Source organism: Stegodyphus dumicola, chromosome 5 (assembly GCF_044657685.1).
Source record: "Stegodyphus dumicola isolate Sdum_Otavi_A_Nest chromosome 5, ASM4465768v1".
NCBI lineage: Eukaryota > Metazoa > Arthropoda > Arachnida > Araneae > Eresidae > Stegodyphus > Stegodyphus dumicola.
In genome coordinates this window covers 211770911-211789308 of record NC_140772.1, presented here as the reverse complement: position 1 = coordinate 211789308, position 18398 = coordinate 211770911, and the positions used below count along the sequence as shown (strand labels likewise).

The 18398-nt window shown below is 32.3% G+C and overlaps 1 long non-coding RNA gene across 1 annotated transcript; it reads left to right on the top strand.

The window, feature by feature from the left end:
• Nucleotides 1–6759: 6759 nt before the first annotated feature.
• LOC118179864 (uncharacterized) lies at nt 6760–18030 on the top strand. Its single transcript, XR_004756529.2, has 4 exons — nt 6760–6828; nt 9085–9183; nt 13232–13271; nt 17824–18030. It is a non-coding gene; the product is annotated as an uncharacterized LOC118179864 (long non-coding RNA).
• The last annotated feature ends 368 nt before the right edge of the window (nt 18031–18398 follow it).

The window sequence follows — 18398 nt, the reverse complement described above, 5'->3', positions numbered from 1 at the left end:
TTTATAATATTTTTTCTGACGTTTTCGGATTGTTGGATGAAAGGATATTTCCTGATCACAGCGATTTACACCACCCATAGTTAGACCGTAATTAAAAACAATCTTCGGCTTGAGTATATCGCCATTTTTTATTTTTGAGGCTGACCATGGAAGTATCATGAATACTGCTCATCAAACAGACATCCTTCATCTTCGGTTGAACAATCTAAATCATCTATATAACGTTTCAAAGAACTGGACGCTATTTTACGACAAAAAGATCCCATGCACCTTGAACCAAATAACCTGTAACCTCTGTAACCAAATAACTTGTAACCCTGTGTGTTAACTTTTCCCGAAATACAGTCGGGTTTGACAAAGAGATGAAGCCGAAATAAACGTCTCCCGATATATATTCGGGTATAACAATACGATGCACTCAAAAAAAAAAATTACCCCGAGTAGTACTCGGGCGTGACATTTTCGAACAACAGTGCTGTGCCCGAGATTATCTCGGGCATGACAGTTAAAAGGTTAATGGGATTCGAATTATGGGACTTCCGACTGCAGCTTGGCATGCTACTTATAGCACCGCAAGGAAACTCACGAGGAAAGCCGATGTTGTCTTCTAAGTCTACTATTGAATGTCTATGTCTTCTGAGAACGATTCCTCTTGAAACGTGAAAAAAGAGTTTTCCTCTACTTTGTAAGCAAATAAACTTTCTGTAATAAAAGGAAATTTTCGTATTTTGAAGAACTCTACAGTAGTTCTCAAATGAGCTTTTGATTCATAGAATTTTCAGCAAAGTATGGAAACCTCTTTCTCTCCATATAAAAGCAAATAGTTGTATGAATTTCGGTAATTTTTCTGGGAATGTTTGTGCATTGAATTTTCGAAACTTTCAGGATATGTATGTATGTGTGATTATGGCAAAGCCTCGAGGGCTATCTGCCTAAAGGAAGGGAGGAATTCGTGGAGGACTTTCTAAGGGAAACTGGCTCGTATACACGTTACACATGGGAAAAAACCACAAAAACGCCAATGCAGCCAGCCCGTTCGCGGGATTCGAACCTCGGACCAAACTACCAGTGTTCAGCGACTTTACCGCTCGGCCGCTGGTGGGCCTTCGAAACTTTCAGAGGAATCATAAATTCCTAATTCAGGCTGAGACTGAGTTGTCTAACTCTTAATTCATTTCCAGTGCTCAGTCATCTTACCCATGCAAGGTTGAGGGATTCGAGAAATGCTGAACTGTCCTAAACTGTATTATTATGTATCAAATAAAGTTTATAATATTTTATCGGTTATAACACAAATAAAGTTCTTGCATTTTAATTTATGCTTCAGCTTTAGAGTTACAGATATATTTCGAAAAAAATGCGAATTCTAATCAAATCAGATATCAAAATCAATGATTAAAAATCTAGAATTAATGAATGAATATATTTTCCCTGCTGCGGTGTTAACTGCTTATGTTCAAATGTAGGTGATAACCAATGATTTTAAACATGGGCTAACAAGTATGTGCTATACCAAGTGTAATATGATATCCTCCAAAAATTATTAATTACTTTTATTATTTTAATTTATTAATTACTATTATTATTTATATAACTTAATTTTATTATTTCCAAAACGGGCAAAAGGATATAAATATTATTGAAAACATAAAAACAACCCGAACATGAAGCATGTAAAATTATTTTCATCTTATTTTTTTTTTAAATTTTTTTTACTGAAATCTTTAGATAATTGAAAACAGATAAACACCTGGCAAATCCAAATTCGATAACTTATTCCCATTTCTTTCTTCGGGTTGCTTTACATCTCCTTAAAATAAAAACTAAAATACTGTAATTAATGTCCTATAAAAAAGGACAATTCTACAATTACCAGGAACTTTACGGATACCAGGGACAAATACGGATAAACATCCAGAGAATAACAGGAAAGGAGCTATAACAATAAAGGTAGAGCAAACTCCAGATCTTTTGTAGAAATCATGACTTTACATTTGCAAACTCTAAAACACATAGCTTTACATGAAGTTTGATCAAGTGTAACTAGAAACATTCGTAACATGTGTCTGAATTACAGTCGCAAACCGGTAATGATAACATCGCGAACGGGGGTAAATGTCTTCAGGTTGTGATAAAATTTTGACAGTTATAAAGGAATGTTACCAATAATGATATGTAAGGTCATCGATTATCAAATGTAATATTTTTATCATCGGTTTAAAAAAAATTAAATAGTAACAGGAAATGAGTTATTTAAAATTCCATTTTTTGGACTGTATTTTTTGCAACAAGAGCTGTTTTGTGCTATGATAATGTTTATTCAGACAGTACTTCACAACAGAACGTAACAATTTATGTGGGTACTACTTAAATTTGCCTGAAGAACGCTAATTAAATTCCATACACTTCGTTTTTTATTAATTGAAAAATTTGCATGCAAATACAGTAACGAACATTAACGTTTTTCAGTAAGAGAGTATAGACATTAGATTATTTGGAAGCAGGAGACGTGAAAAATAAGCAATGCCCTCGCCGGAAATCGAACGATGGACCTCTAGAATAAGCGCCGAGAGTGCTGACCACTACACAACAAAGGCATTCTAAGAAGGCGGGAGAAATACTTTATAAGGGTTCACAGCTCTTAATATAAAACTAAGTATCCTTATGGCGTTTGCAAGACACTAGCACTCATCCAGATTGCTTGTACAGTAGCGAATGCGCCAATAGCATTACTTCTTACCGCACTGACGAAATCATTGTCTTTTCTTTTGCACACTGGTAGAAAATTCTTGCATGAATAAATTCATCTTCGTTGAAGGCTGAAACTAAACACTTAAGAAATTCTGTGGTTTGTTGGCATAATACCTAGAGCAAAATGTAAAAATAATTACACTGTGCGGAAAAGCAAATTATATTTATCTAAACAGTCAAAAACACATGATTAAAAAACAAGTGAACTATTCATTTTTAAAAAAAAGATGCTAGATGATATCATGACTGCATGATTAAACCTTAGCGAATAGATACAAACATGATAGCAGAAAAATTAGGTTCGCAGTACGTAAGTAGTGGATGAGGTGCAGTTTCCAAGAAGCCATGTTAACCAATCAGGAGAAAGCACAGTGTGTCCTGTGCTACCATGAGACACGATCATCAACCACAGTGCAGAGACACTTCCAAACAACATTTGGAAGGAATTCACCTGATGTCAAGAGCATTAAAGCCTGGTATGAGAAATTCAAGAACACGGGATCGGTTGCTGACCTTCCGAGGTCTGGTCGACCAAGAACCTCAGCAGACAGGGTGGAAGCTGCGAGACAGTCTTTTCTGCGAAGTACGAAGAAATCGGTGCGCAGGGCCTCACGTGAATTACAAATACCAAAGAGCTCTCTCCATGACATTTTACACAAACGTTTATTGTTTCGTGCATACAAAGTGCAAATCGTTCAGGCCTTGTTGCCCAATGACAGTACACGTCGGTATGACTTTGCGGTCGAAATGTTATCACGTATTGAGGACGATGATGGTTATCTCAGACGAATTGCCTTTTCCGACGAAGCGACCTTTTTTGTCAGTATAGTAGTGAATCGCCATAATGTGCGCATTTAGGGTTCACAACCCCCTGGCGAGGTCATGGAGTGCACCAGAGGCAGTCCAAAGGTGAATGTTTGGTGCGCGTTATTGCACGATCGAATTATCGGACCATTCTTCTTCGCTGAGGCTACCATCACATCTGCAGTGTATCTGGAGATGTTGCAACTGTATGCTGTTCCTCAGCTGCTTCAGTATCACCCCGATGTCTTGTTTCAGCAAGACAGTGCAACGCCTCATTGGGGTTTGGACGTCCGTGCCTATCTCGATATGACCTTTCCTGGGCGATGGATTGGTCGTGATTGGCCAACGGTTTGGCCTCCACGCTCTCCTGACATAACCCCATTAGACTTCTTTTTATGGGGTTATGTCAAGGACGAGGTCTACCGAACACGTGTACCAGATCTTGAAACCCTGCGGCAACGGATAACCACAGTCGTTGAATCGATCCCTCCAGTGATGTTGGCTAATGTGTGGACTGAAATTCAATATCGCCTAGATATCCTACGTGCTACCAAGGGTGCTCATGTGGAAGTTGACTGATGTGTGAAAAAGCTTTGATAGTTTGTAAACAATTAGACACCAGTTTCATATTTGTATCTTACTTCTAGCCTGAGTTATCAATTTATGTAATCAGGAAAAGACTTTTCGGACACCCTACATTATGACTAACCTCTTTCAGAATTAAATAGCCAAGAGTTAAGTTGTAGTCATTAAATCCTTAAGACGAAGCTTCCTAAAATATATACAATCAGTCAGGATGCAATGTAATGTAATATTTGAGTATGTTGCAGCCCTCCTGGCCGATAATAATCCGCCTTATAGTTAACGCGACACACCCAGCACAGACAAACAAAAATACAGTTAAAGGATTAAATCAAAAGATCAAAGACAGATTAAAACAGAAATACAGTTAAAAACATCAAAACAAAATTTCTAGTATTGTTCTATTGCCATTTATAAAGTTCATCAAATCATTTGCAATTCCAAACTGTTTATTTTTTCAACAGAATTCCTATATGTTACCACATGTCGCAATAATACGTAGTCTTCGATGAAATGACGTGCATTGGCTTCAACACTACAAAAACTACAAAGATTATTACTTTGCAAATTAAATCTTTTCAGGTACCCTGGGAAGAGCCCGTGCCCAGTAATTATTTGATTGTAATCAAAATCACATTAAATTTAATAATGTGATTTTGTTATTAGTCACATTAAATAAAAATTCTCATATTTTTAGAAATTTCAAAGTTCAACCAATAATCTTTCCTTTTTCCCGAAATGTTCTATTTATCTTTTCAACAAACGTAATAAAAATCTGTGCTTTTACCAATAACAATTCTTTTTTATGCTTGAATATCGAAAGCATTTCTGGCATTACCCACAGTAGCTACTTTGGCCACAATATGGCACACTCATTGCCTAAAACACCAATATGGACTTTCCCCCAGTTTATTTTCCCATCATGTATTTTCTCAGCTTTTACAAGGAGATCTTTTATCAGTCAGTGTGTGACAAACACACAGTTGAGCATTGCATTTTAAACACAAAGACACACTCCCGGTTTTCAGAAAATAATGGTGATGGTGGTAAAAGATGATTTAAAATTATTCCCTCTTTATTGTTTTTAATCGCCTCCAACCACACCACTTCAGGTTTCATTCTTCTCAATTTATTTTTTACCTGCACATCCATGAGTAGCTGTCAATTATCAATAATTCTGTTTTTGAATAAAGTTTTTGTATTTCTTAGAGGAACAGATTGACTTGATGTTTCCATAGCAGACTTTGCTGCAATGCCTGCTGGTTCATTTCTTTTAATACTTATATTAAAGCCAGCAGTAAATAGTTCAATATCCACGATTTCTCAGATTTAAATTTAGCTTTATTATATGGCAACTGAATTTTGGTTGGAGAGCATTTCTAAAGCTTTTAGCATGTTAAACGAGTCAGAATAATTTATTAATCTCCTCCAGAAATGCTTATATAAATACAAGAGACAGTCAATTCAGAAGTGAGTACAGAGTAAGCATCATACTGTCGTCTGCCGTTCATATTATTTTCGATTGTGAACGACATACCAGTGTGCCCAGCTGATTTCGATCCATCCGCATATATGGGGGTGTATTTCCTATAAATCTGCCTATGCTCTAGGAAATGTTACTGATAAATGGTGTTCCTAGTTATTATTATTTCTTTTTGGTCAAAGTGGTTAAATCCTTCAGTGGTATTTCACAGTGCTTTAGAGCGTAGGTATATATATTCTTCAATGAGGGAGCGAACGCTTATTGGAAATTAAGGCACACAACATGATAGTGCTTCAAACAAGAGGTTACACATGTCACTATGCAAGCGAAGATCAGTAGGATAGTCAAGCAGTGTTGACACAAAAGTTCAGCGAAATAAATACTAGCGAGAAGAACTTCAAATTCGTAATAATGGTATATTATTGCAGATTGCTCAAGTCTCCACTGGAGTGGTGGTTCTTAATGAATCAGCATACAGACTCTGCACAGGTGATGTTCTGAAGGTTCCAGAACATAAAAGTTCTATGCAAATGTTATGCAGATAAATAAATATTCTCACAAATAAAATGGGCTTCTCAAGTTTTATTATAAATCAATACTAAACTTCTAATTCTTTGGCTTACTTAAGTTGATTTTGACATGCATTTTAATTTCATCAATTGCCTAAATTTAGTGTTATGAATTGGCAACAATAGTACTTTTTTAATATCTAAGAAGGGATCCAAAATATTTATATAATTTCTATGCTTTTGAATTTTTAACAGACTCAAATTTATAAAAATTTCAATATAATATTAACGATGCGTCAAGAGTTAGATATAACATGAAGGAGCAATTTATAAATTATTTTTGTCTTTTATTTAATGGATAAAGTTTTCCAACTTAAGCAGCATCAATGAAAACCACCTGGATTATTTTTGTGTCCTTGTCGATCAGTCAAAATGAATTCCGCACTTCTTAATATTGTTATTTAATCCCTATTATATTTCAATATATAAGAAATAAAATTGTGTATGCTTTGATTTAAAAATCATGCTGATATCTCAATTTTTCAACAATAGCAGATGTCAAATTTCCGTGAAGAACAGGTGCTTACGAAAATCAGTTGTAGGAGATAAAATTTATAAATATGTATATAAAGGAAGAAGTCTGTTATTTAAATTCATACTATACTAAAATATAAAGAACTGATCTGAAGCTTAGTTTTGGTAAGTAATCTTATGCTACATTTACAAAGTTCCACATAACAAATCCAGCTTAAGTCCGTCTAAAATACATGCAATTATTCTAGTTTTTGAATTTGTAAGTAAATTTACTGTGCATTTATGTTATCTAATTCACGGGTCATCATAAATTAACAAACTAAAGTCAAAACAATACGGAATCTTACATTTATTGCATGATGAAAAGCAATGCATGTTTTACTGTTTCTATAAATCAAACTGCCATTTTGCTTCCTAGCACGAAGTAAAAAAAGTATTGTCATAGCGAAATATTTTGTGTACCATATTTTCAAATGAAATATCACTCTGACAGTTCCCGAATAAAATTTGGCTACTTCCTTTTGGTGTGACATCTAACCCCGTTATTACCACCCCTACTTAACATGTTCCTGAAATTACCAAACACTAATTCAAACAAGGAAATTGTATTTTATCACTTTGTGTATAGTTATAATTTAAGTTATCTTATTTTATTTAATGCGCATTTCAGTTTTTTAATTATTACTTATATATGTAAATTTTTTAATTATTACTGATATAAGTAAAATGTCTTATAAATTATTTGCATTATATCTATAATAGATACGTTCAATAACCCAAGTAATGTTTATCAAGGTATACAATTGTAAGTACGATTGTAAATTATTTATTGTTACTTATTGAGAAATGGCAACAACTAATTTCTGAATGTATTCTATTGATATTTATTAAAATTATGTACGATTGAAATGTATATTGGTACAATGCAGTAAGAACGCCAGTTATGTTATGTAAATTTAAAAATACATTACATGTAGCTTATTGTGTTAACAGTACGATTTATCTTTTAATGAATGTTTGTTTGTCTTTTGAAAACGTCTTATGAGTGTTTAATTTAAATACAAAAGGAAGCTAACACAATCAAATATCAAAAAAAAAATTCTGAAAGATTTCAGATTTTAAATTACGTCCAAAAGGGCGTTTTTTTAACATTTCGTCTGTTACATTTAGTTATTAAGTATTACGTTCTTCGCACTTAAACCATAAAATTCAGGTCAACATCAATATCGCAAAATAGTTTTAAATTGAGCCTATCTTTAGAATTTCCGATGCAGAGTCTCGCGCACTGGAGCTAAAAATAATTTTTCTGTACAACGTTGCCATTGCTCGCTTTGAAATCCATGAGCTTGTTTATCAGAAATTTGTTAAAGTTTTACAAAATATGAAATCGATAATAAAACAAATTCCATTTCAAATTTTGGCTACCACACGCCCATATTAGCAGCAAGATTACGTCATTCAAAATTCAATGGCTCTATGTACCGTTGTTTAATCACAATGCGAGTCATTATTTAATTTCTTCAAATATAATGCAGGACTCTAACATTTGGTGGCAACAGTTCGAAAAGTGAAATGGATATTTATAAAGAACCAATGCAAAATCGCAAATAGAAAACAATAGTCCTTCAGGGACAAAGCCCCCTTTGGACTAATAAACGTTCAATCTATTACTGCAACCTTAGCCTGTGAAATGTACATAACAGTACATGTTTTCAAGAAGCAGTAGTTTTAACGTCACATCACAAAGTTAGGTTAATGTTTCTACAAGACTGACCCACTAATGCCAATTTAGGTTTTTCTGTAAATCACAGTGTACTCTGAGTAATAATTAAAAATCAATAATCTTCCTACCCATAAAAAACGCGAAATGGTGGAACGCTGCCTCACCTGCTAAATCACCAGTTTAAACAGCCTCAAAATTTAAATGTTTGGGCGAAATAATGAATTTTATGAATGAATTTCGATGAATTTTGATTAAGCACGGTTTTACTGCGTTATTGTTATCAAGAATTAAATATTTTATGAAACTGCAAGGCTTATCAAAGATTAATATATATTTAAGAGAAGAAAATAAACACAATTTTCTAGGCATGAACACTGAATTGAAAAATTTGTAATGAGTGCTATATATTTCCAAAATTTCAGTAGTTTATTCTAGTTTCAACCAGAAAAAAAAATTGAATGATAACAAAAATGGTAAAATGCAAAGAGAAACATGTTAACGCAATTTCTATGTACCACTTACGGAAAATGTGTCTTTGCGGAAAAGAATATTTATCGTAGGGATGATTTATGATATAATTTTAACATGAAATTAAATGCAGTATTTCTAAGTTTTAAAATTAACAGTTTTCTAAAATGTCATGTTCTCTAAAAATGTATGCACTGATCAATTTTTAGCAATCTTTATCTCCATTTTAGAGAATATTCAAAGCCTAAACATGAAATTTATCACCATAGTGCTCTTGATAACTTTGATGGTGCTTAGCATTGAAGCGGCAGAACCATCTGTTGTTGCAGGTAAGTTTTTGATATTTCTATGCTTTATAGCTTTGACTTCTGAATATATACAGATATAAAACATATATATATATATATTATTTTTTATATATTATAACATAACTTCGATGATGGCAGCTGTTTTGTTGACATAGAAGCGACACTACACTAGTACTGAAGTCTTTTACTTTAGCCAATAAATAAATAAATAAATAATACAAAATTTATAAAAATATATTCTGAAAGCTTTCAGATTTTATATTCCTCCCATAGGAGCGTTTTTCAACTTTTTATGTGTTTATTAAATTTTGTTTATTTATTAAATATCATGTCTTCCTCGCTTAAACCATAAAATTCAATTCGTCATCAATGTCGCAAAATAATTTAAAAAAAAAAAAACATACCTATATATCTTTAGTATTTCCGATCTTAAATTTCAGAGCGTGAGACTGGAAAAAAAAATTTCAGAAGATTTTATTTTCCCGTGCAGTGTTGCCATTGCTCGCTTTGTAATCGTTGAGTTTCTTAATCAAAATCACATAAATGCTTTGCAAAAATATGAAATAGAAAACCAAATTCCAAATTTTGGCTTCCGGATGGGCCATATTTCAGTAGAGGTCTACGTTATTCAAAATTTGATGTCTCTAGGTATCATTGTTTTTTTACAGTTCGAGAAACATACATACATTCATGCAGATTCTACACTACTTAATTTCTTTAAATATAACGCAGGGCGATAATATTCGGTGTCAACAATTTGAAAAGTGGACCGACATTTATGTTTAACCGACGCAAAACGCCAGAACGAAATTAATAGACTTTCTGGGCAAATTGCCCCTTTGGGCTAAAAATAAAGGAAACGACTGCAGTCGAACAAATTCTAACAACAAAAACAAAGGAAAGAACAAAGGGAATTCTGTGCATCTATTAAAGTAAGTTAGGATATGTTGAATCCGATTGTAGCCATCTGAGCGGTAAAAGCACGAAATGAAATACGTGTTTGAAATCCCAAATAAACATTACATTACACATTTGCAAAATAATAAGATAGTGGGTAATTATGATACGTTTACTAGTCTTGCTTTAAAGAGAGTATTAGTTAATTTTAACATCTATAAAATGTCCAAAATGTTATGAGAAAGATATTTCATAATCTTGCAAATCAAAAAATCAGTCATATCGAAATTAGGCATGGGAAATTCTCACCATACTTCAATTCTTGACAAAGAGTGTAGTCTGTGCTCGAAGCACCAGAGGAGAAGCTGCTCATTTCATATCATTTGCATAACTCGGTGACTTTCGTTTAGCCTGAAATTTGCATAATTTTCGGGCCACTCTTTCTTGGTGGTGCATTTTTCAATCTCGGGTAGTGAATATGCACCGACATGCACATACTTTTTTTTTTTTTTTTTTACTTTGTAGAGTTTATATTTATTTTAACTAAAATTTATTTTAAGCTATCTTTCCTGTCAAGCCTTTACTTTCCCCTAGAATTGTCAATGCCAGAGTATGTAAATTGTAGTAGAACGCGCAGTATATTCAAATTTTAGCAGAAGTAAGTTGAGTTTAAATAGAAGGGAAACGAGATTGTATGTGTGCTTCTTGAATCGCTAACGTGAAGGTTGGCTAGGTAGAAATTTAAGAACCGCGCGTTTCGGCCTGTGTGCCTATTTCGGCAGTTCGTTGAATCTTCAACTGCTTAATCAGTAAGCTTGCTGAATCTCAGCTGTATCTTAGAACGCGGTTTAGTTACGATTTTAGACCCTCGTAGGTAGTGATCTCGTTATTTATTCATCCTGTTATTTATTTTTAGTTTCACTTTTCTGTTTTGTTAAACCGCCGGGTCGGCGTAGTTTGTGAGCGTCAAGTGAACGCAGCTGTTATTTCTAAAGTGGAATAAAAAGGGATTTAAACCCTTCTTACGAGTTTGTGTAATTTACAGTTCATAGCAGTCACTACCACTGTTGCTGACAAGTTGGGGCCTCGCAACACTATAACTTCGTATCCCTGCTGAAAGGCTTGGCAGTTTTCCTTTATTTCTACTTTACATACTGTTATTTTGCTATCGTTCTTCAATTATTAAGAATACTGTTTGAAATTTTTGAAACTCCGTGCAGGCATTTGTAGCATGGATTTGTTCATTTTTGCTCTTGCTTTCCTTTTTGTGCTCCCAGATGTTCGTGGTGTCATAGAATTTGAACGATTTAGGTCGTTTTCTACAATTTAATTTCATTGTTACCGTAATTGTATTTATATCAAAAGTACGCAATGTATGCGCATAATGTGTTTTTTACATATTTGTATGTGTTAAGTTTGTATACCTATATATACCGGATTTACTCGTGAATTTTTACTTTTTCCTGCTAGTTTTACCACTTGAAAATCTAGAGTGGAAAAATACGTGGTGTATTACTATTTCTGAAGACACAAATTATAAATATAGCACTTTAAAAATTATACATAAAGACGTACTAATATTATTATATAATACTTCAAATGATTGATAAATTTTTCATTATTTTGTTTACACTTACACAAAATCGTTTTCTGTTCAAGTATACATTTCACATTTTTACCCTAAATCAGAATTTTCTAAATAATATACTGAAAAGTCTAATGGGAAAAGTACACGAGAAGAAAAAAAACATGCTAGTAAATAAGGTAGTTAATAGCTATTTATCCTTTACGATTACGCATATGTATTTAGAAAAAGTTATATAAATATTTCCAAAGAATGTTATTAGTATTTACATAGATTATTCAGTATTTAGAAAAAGGTATATAAATATTTCCAAAGAATGTTATTAGAATTTACATAGATTATTCAGTATTACATTAGATTTGAAAACTATTAAGGGTTTTTATGTTCTGTTTTGCTATGTATTTTCAAAATCATATAAATTTTGAAGAGCTTCAGAGGAAATATTGTAATCGCGAAAAATTTCGGGTATCATATTTCAACGAAAATATAGACTTTGATCACTATCCAATACAATTTAATGATATTTCTGCGTGACATCCGCAAATAAGGACAGAATAAAGGACTCCCCCTAAAATATTATAAAACTGATTTAAAATGAATTCTGAAGAGAATTTTTCATGGCGGCTGTGCGTATCTCGCATAACTCAAACACGAGTAGCCTTAGAACGTTAAAATTGTGTATGTAGGACTGCTATAACATGTAGATGTGCACGTCGTATTTTGGTTGCAATCGGCCGGCCCAAAAGTATGTAAATATATGTATATATATATGGAGTTATCAACAATATAAAAGTTGTTTAAGTGCGGCTAAGCCTAACGAATTTTGCGACGGCGGACATGTTTGTTTACATTTCAAACTTGGCAAATAGCGGAATTGTTGCTAATCTAGAGAAACTAAACTTCGCAACAACAAAGAAAACGCCTTCTTTCATTATTTTGCATTAATTCATGCTTAATCCGTTCTGAAATTTAGTCGCGGATATAAGTGTTTCAGATTTACTTCGTAATTTTTAATATAAATATTTTGAGATTTTATGTATTTTTGCCTTGTCGGAAAGTGAGAACTGAATTAATTAAATGAGAAATACTGAATCATTTGTGAAAGATTGTTCCTTTTTTGTTATGTTTGCTTAATTTCTTTTATATATCGTGTTAGATTTATTATAGTATTTGAATAGAACTTGTGGCAACAATTATATAATTCTTCAAATGATATAAATTTATATGCATTCTGATTTATAATATGAACGAAATGTAACGCTGTGAAATGAACCTAGCGCCAGAGTGTCGCTATGCTAAACAAATATAGTGAATTTTAAAAAGTGCATTTATTCTATTGTGTTTTATGCGCTATCGACTATGTAGATTTAATTCAATCCAATAAGTTTAAATGAAATGCAAGAAAAAATGCGTATAATTTAATATTCCGTGCAAGTTATGGGGTGTAAAACCAAGCAGGTTTTAGCAAATTTTAGAATAACTTCTAGAGATGCATGAAAATATAATTTTGTAAGTCATAACAGAATAAAATTTATTACTCTTGCCATATCGAAATATTGATTAATTGAAAATAATTAAATTTTACAGGCGATTCATTCTTGGAGGAAATTGAAGAAACAGAAAGAGCGTAAGTAATCTTTTTATCTTCATTGGTATCTTTCAGAAAGTAGCTTGAAACAGATATTATAAAGTCATCAGTTGTATGCTCTGACAGAACAGGACATTCTCTTGTATTTAATTTACCGCAATGACTATTAAAGAAAGATCAAATTGTAAATCATCCATTTTTGCCCTCATTTTTACTCTTCTGCTGCAAGTAATATTTACGCACTTCAGAGATATACTACATATCTTTGTTTAATCCGACAGAAAGCGACTCTCACTTTTTTAGCTAAATGATTTTTCCAAGCTAATCAATTAGTAATAAGAATATATTTTTAATTCTGTTTTTAACGTAAATTATTGATTAGATTTGGCTAGACACAAATATCATGAAAGAATTTCTTAGATAACGACTCTAAATAGGTAACTTGCCTTCAGCGCCATATCACAAGGAATTGACGTGTTAATTCATTAGTAATAAATGTATATATTTGAGCATCAGATCTTGTCTAGAGCTGGTCAGTGGTTTTTAAGCATTTCTTTGCTTCATTATTTATATATATTGCTTCATTATTTAAATCAGGTCGCTCTCTGATTTTTCGTATACAGTTCCCAACAACTACAGCATTTTATTATTATACAGAGGCTGTTCGTACATTTTTTAGACGATTTTGGTAAGCGGTAATAGAAAATCGTTTCCTTCAAAAGAAGTAATTGCAATTGTACTATGTTTTTAAAAGTCAAAATTATCGTCTGTGGCTTGAAAGTTTTGTTCTTATTCAAAATGGCGAATTTAACAAAGCAGTGGTTCGAAGGCTACATTTACGCTTCAGGAATAAAATCTGGTTATTTTTCATTAAGTATTTACCAAAGTGTAAGATTAGGTGAATTGAATCTCAATTAGAAAGTAGTTTATCTAAATTCCTCTTAAAAACTGTAACAAACGCCTTTAGGAAGTAATTAATACTTTTCTACTTTCCAATAAAATATCCCAAAATATTTTTGTATCCTGAAGGAAACGGACTAATTTTTTTTTTTCTTTAGAAAATTTAAATGTTTAGAAAAATTTTTCATGCCGTAATTAATAAATCATAACGGATGAACCAAACTTCGCATTTTATTTCATTTGTTCCTACTCCTTATAAAAACCAGAATTAAAGTTTTAATCACTGATTATCGATATTGTTGTTCCAAATTATAGGCAGTCTTAGAAGAAACGTTTGCAGATCAAAATTTACAACATAAGGAAACAAAGTAAAATAATAATATCCACATTTATTTTATCATAGGCATACTCTAAATACATAGGGATACTGTAAAAACATGTAATACATTTAAAATACATGGAGAAATTATTATTCTATTTTGTTTTCTTATTTTGCAAATTTTGATCTGCAAAACGTTTCTTATTAGACTATTTATAATTTGGAACAGCAATATCGATGATCAGGTGATCAATAATTAAACCCTTTATATTCTGAGATAATATTTATAATTTATAAATATAATCTCAGAATATAAATCAGAATATATAGATTGAGATTCATATTTATAATTTAATTCGTCAATCTTTTAATTACCTTAGTTTGCGGGTAATTTTACGTTTTTCTCTGCGTTGAGAATATATTACTTTTATTTTGCAAACTGTCTTATTTTATAAAGTGCGCTTGTTTATAACCGCTGTAGCATAAAATGCTTAGAACGATTTGTATTATACACCTAACAATTATCCGAAGATGTTAGATGAATATTGACATCGGAATGTTACGAGTAAATAAGGAAAACTTAAATTTGAGACTTCTTGTCATCTGACAATAACAGCTGCTGGCTTTTAAGCTACAGTCAAGACGAAATCACAATAACTAATCCTGCGCAAGCCTACAACACGGACGTAACAGAAAACTACTTAAGTATAACTAAAGCCAACTGTATGATGTAGTATAGTTGGTCTTGCTATCACTGCTCTGCGATGAGTTAAATCAGAAGAAGCTTTAATCAATTCACAGTGAAGTTTGCATACTGGTTCGAAACTCATTTACATAAACCTCTGGCCTGAGCAAGTGTTACGGGGAAGCAAAAAACGCAGAATAGTAGTTAACAAAATGTTAACTGTTACTATATATTAAATCATAAACTTCCCATGTTTGAATGAATGTATTGTTATTGTTTTATTCTGAAAATAAAAGTATTTGGATAATATTAGAAAACAGAACATTTCTGGACACTTCGTTTCATTATTTGAGATGTAAATGTAGGATAACGTATGTCTGGTGAATGTATATGGAGAGATTTCGAGATTAATATGTCATGTTTTGCAGCAAAGTACGAGCTATTTTTAATCTTAATCAGTTTACAATGTAGCAAAGAACAGAACTGTAGTTTTTAGATAAATAAAAATATTTTTCCTGTAGTTTTACTGCATTTTTTGTAAATATTTCATTTATAGTTAAAAATGTTTTATAAATAATAAAACATTTCAATGCTTTTAAATAAGTTACGGCGCAAAAAAGAATAGCTAAGCTTAAAAATAATTTTCTGTGTTTCACCCCACCTCACCAATTTATCGAAAAAAAGTAAACAGAAATCTTCCCACCAAACTTAATTTATAAATAATATTCCAGATGAGAAATCGAAACACGAAATATTTGCTATTTTATTACCTTTACTGAGTTTTTGCTACTATTTATAACAAAATATATTAGCAATACTTTGCTAATATAGTTTGGTATAAATCAGCGCTGTCCAACTTACCATAGTGCGCGGGCCATATTTTCTTCACCAAGCATTTCGGGGGCCAAGAAGGTTGATAAATGAAAAGTCAGTTTATGTTAATTAAAACATATCTTATTTATACTAAAAAGAACACTTTAAAATATTCGTAATATGTTAATGAGAACATTGTGGCCGTAACTGTTTAGCAACTATATATTTTATGTCCACATCAATATATGTTGTGGCAATTTTAATTATATCTTCAAGAGTGGAATCTTTCAAACTGTTTCTATATTTTTACTTTATATATTTCATGTCGGAGCATGCACGCTAGCAGATATGTGTACTTCCGAACATTGATACAATTTGAAGTCCAAAATCTCTCAATTTTGGATATTTCTCTTTATCTAAAAATTTGAATATTTCTATTCCAGTTACTGCACGAGATATAAAAAACGAGTCAGCCTGCAGGTCGCATAATTCTATTTGATATTTAGGATCAACGGAGTTGATATCAATATTAATTGGATCACAAAATAAATCAATAGACTGTTTAAGATCATCAAATTGAGAAAATCTCTCATTGAAATCTGTAATTAGCATATCCAATGTTGGTAGAAATATTTTTAAATTCGCTTTTATATTACATTCCTTCACACAGCTATGATTCACACAGCTATGATTTGTAAACATTCCAAACACTGTGGTTTACTGTTCTTGTTCAGAATAAATAAATAATCTATCTCCTAGCGATCTTGGAATTCTCGATTTTCGAGGTCTATTTTTCTTTTATTAGTAGCACTCATATTCAAAAATTATTTTAATTAATAAATAAATATGAAATTATGTTTATAATATTATAACACAGTCACCCTTCAACAAATTCTAGACGATCGCATGAATCAACCAAATAGCGCAGAGTAGTGTGAACACACTATTCAAATTAGATTTAAATTTTCACATAGTAAAATAATTTTAATATTAATAATAATAATTTAATAACATAAATTTATTCAAAAAATGTACTCGCGGGCCGTAAAATTAATTTGGCGTGCACGGCCCGCCAGTTTGACAGCCCTGTTTTAGAGTATCATGAGCCTAGCGAACGCATCGCTGAGTCTATCGAGTGCATCGCGAGTTGTAACATGGAGATTCTCGAGAGTACGTTGAGTTCCGAGAACGACCGAGCCGAGTCGGGAGTGCTCTGGTGCTTTGCCGTGGAGCTGTTTTCACAGTTATAGCCTGATAGCCTGAATTCTATATTTCTGATTGCTTCAGCGTATGTGTCGTAGTTTTTCGACGACTGTATACATGTTTTTCTCTTGAGACTCCTGAGTTCTCCTGAGACAACTGGCTTATAAATTGTGTTTTCATTCTTCATCAATCGCTCCAAATCCACGAAACCGTAGAAAATGCAATAGTGTTCCTGCCAAGTCCCTTGTCGTTTCACCTAAGGACTATTGTGCTTTTAATCTGTTGAGGAAAGCTCTTTCTAATCAGAAACCCACCAGGATTTACGCACTCTTGAATATACTGGATAAAGAATAGAGTTCAGTACCGCTGGAAATTTACAGAAATCCCTTCTATCAGGAAAATCACGATACAGAATTACAGTACAGAATAAAGAATGTTAGATCAAATGTTAAAAAATAATCTTCACATTTTAAACATTATTTAAACATCGCTGAAGTTCATGTAAACAAGCTTTGTCCATTTATAGAAAAATTCTGAAAAATTACAATTTCATATATTCTGCTAAATACTTGCAAGTACATAAAATGTTAAATTTTCATAATGTGTATCAGTAAGTACTGTAAATTATTACGTGTATTTTACTTAATTCTTGTATTTTCTTTTGCCTTCAGGACAAAGTGCAAAACAAGTGGCAGTTGCTCAAAGAAAGAGAAATGCTGCAAAACGCACGTATGTAGCTGCAACATGCTTGGAACAAACTGCATGTGCCATTAGTTACAGCTTGGCCTACAGTGGATAATTTTCCTTTCTTACACTTCCTTTTTCACGCAATGTTAATAATATGAATAATTATGTAATAAAAACCAAAAAACACAGGAGAGTTTGTGTTTCATGCTTCATTTCAAGTTGTGTTTTTCAAATATACATTAGACTGATTACAAAAGATATTGCAGTTTTATTTTCATGCTTAGGACATTCTTAATATTAAGCTACATTATGCAAGATATTTAAATGAGACTGCACGACAATTCAGATTAAATAGTGGCGGAAATAAGATAGGCCTTCCGATTATTAATTTTTGCTGGATGTATAATGCTTTTAGGAGAAATACGATAAAATGAAATTTTTATATACAGCCTCTCTAAACAGAGCTAATATGCCAATTTAAGTAGCTCATTAAATATCCATTTAAGAAATTATAAAAAATGTAATCGCTTGAACGACGTTTATTCGAAGAGAAAAACGC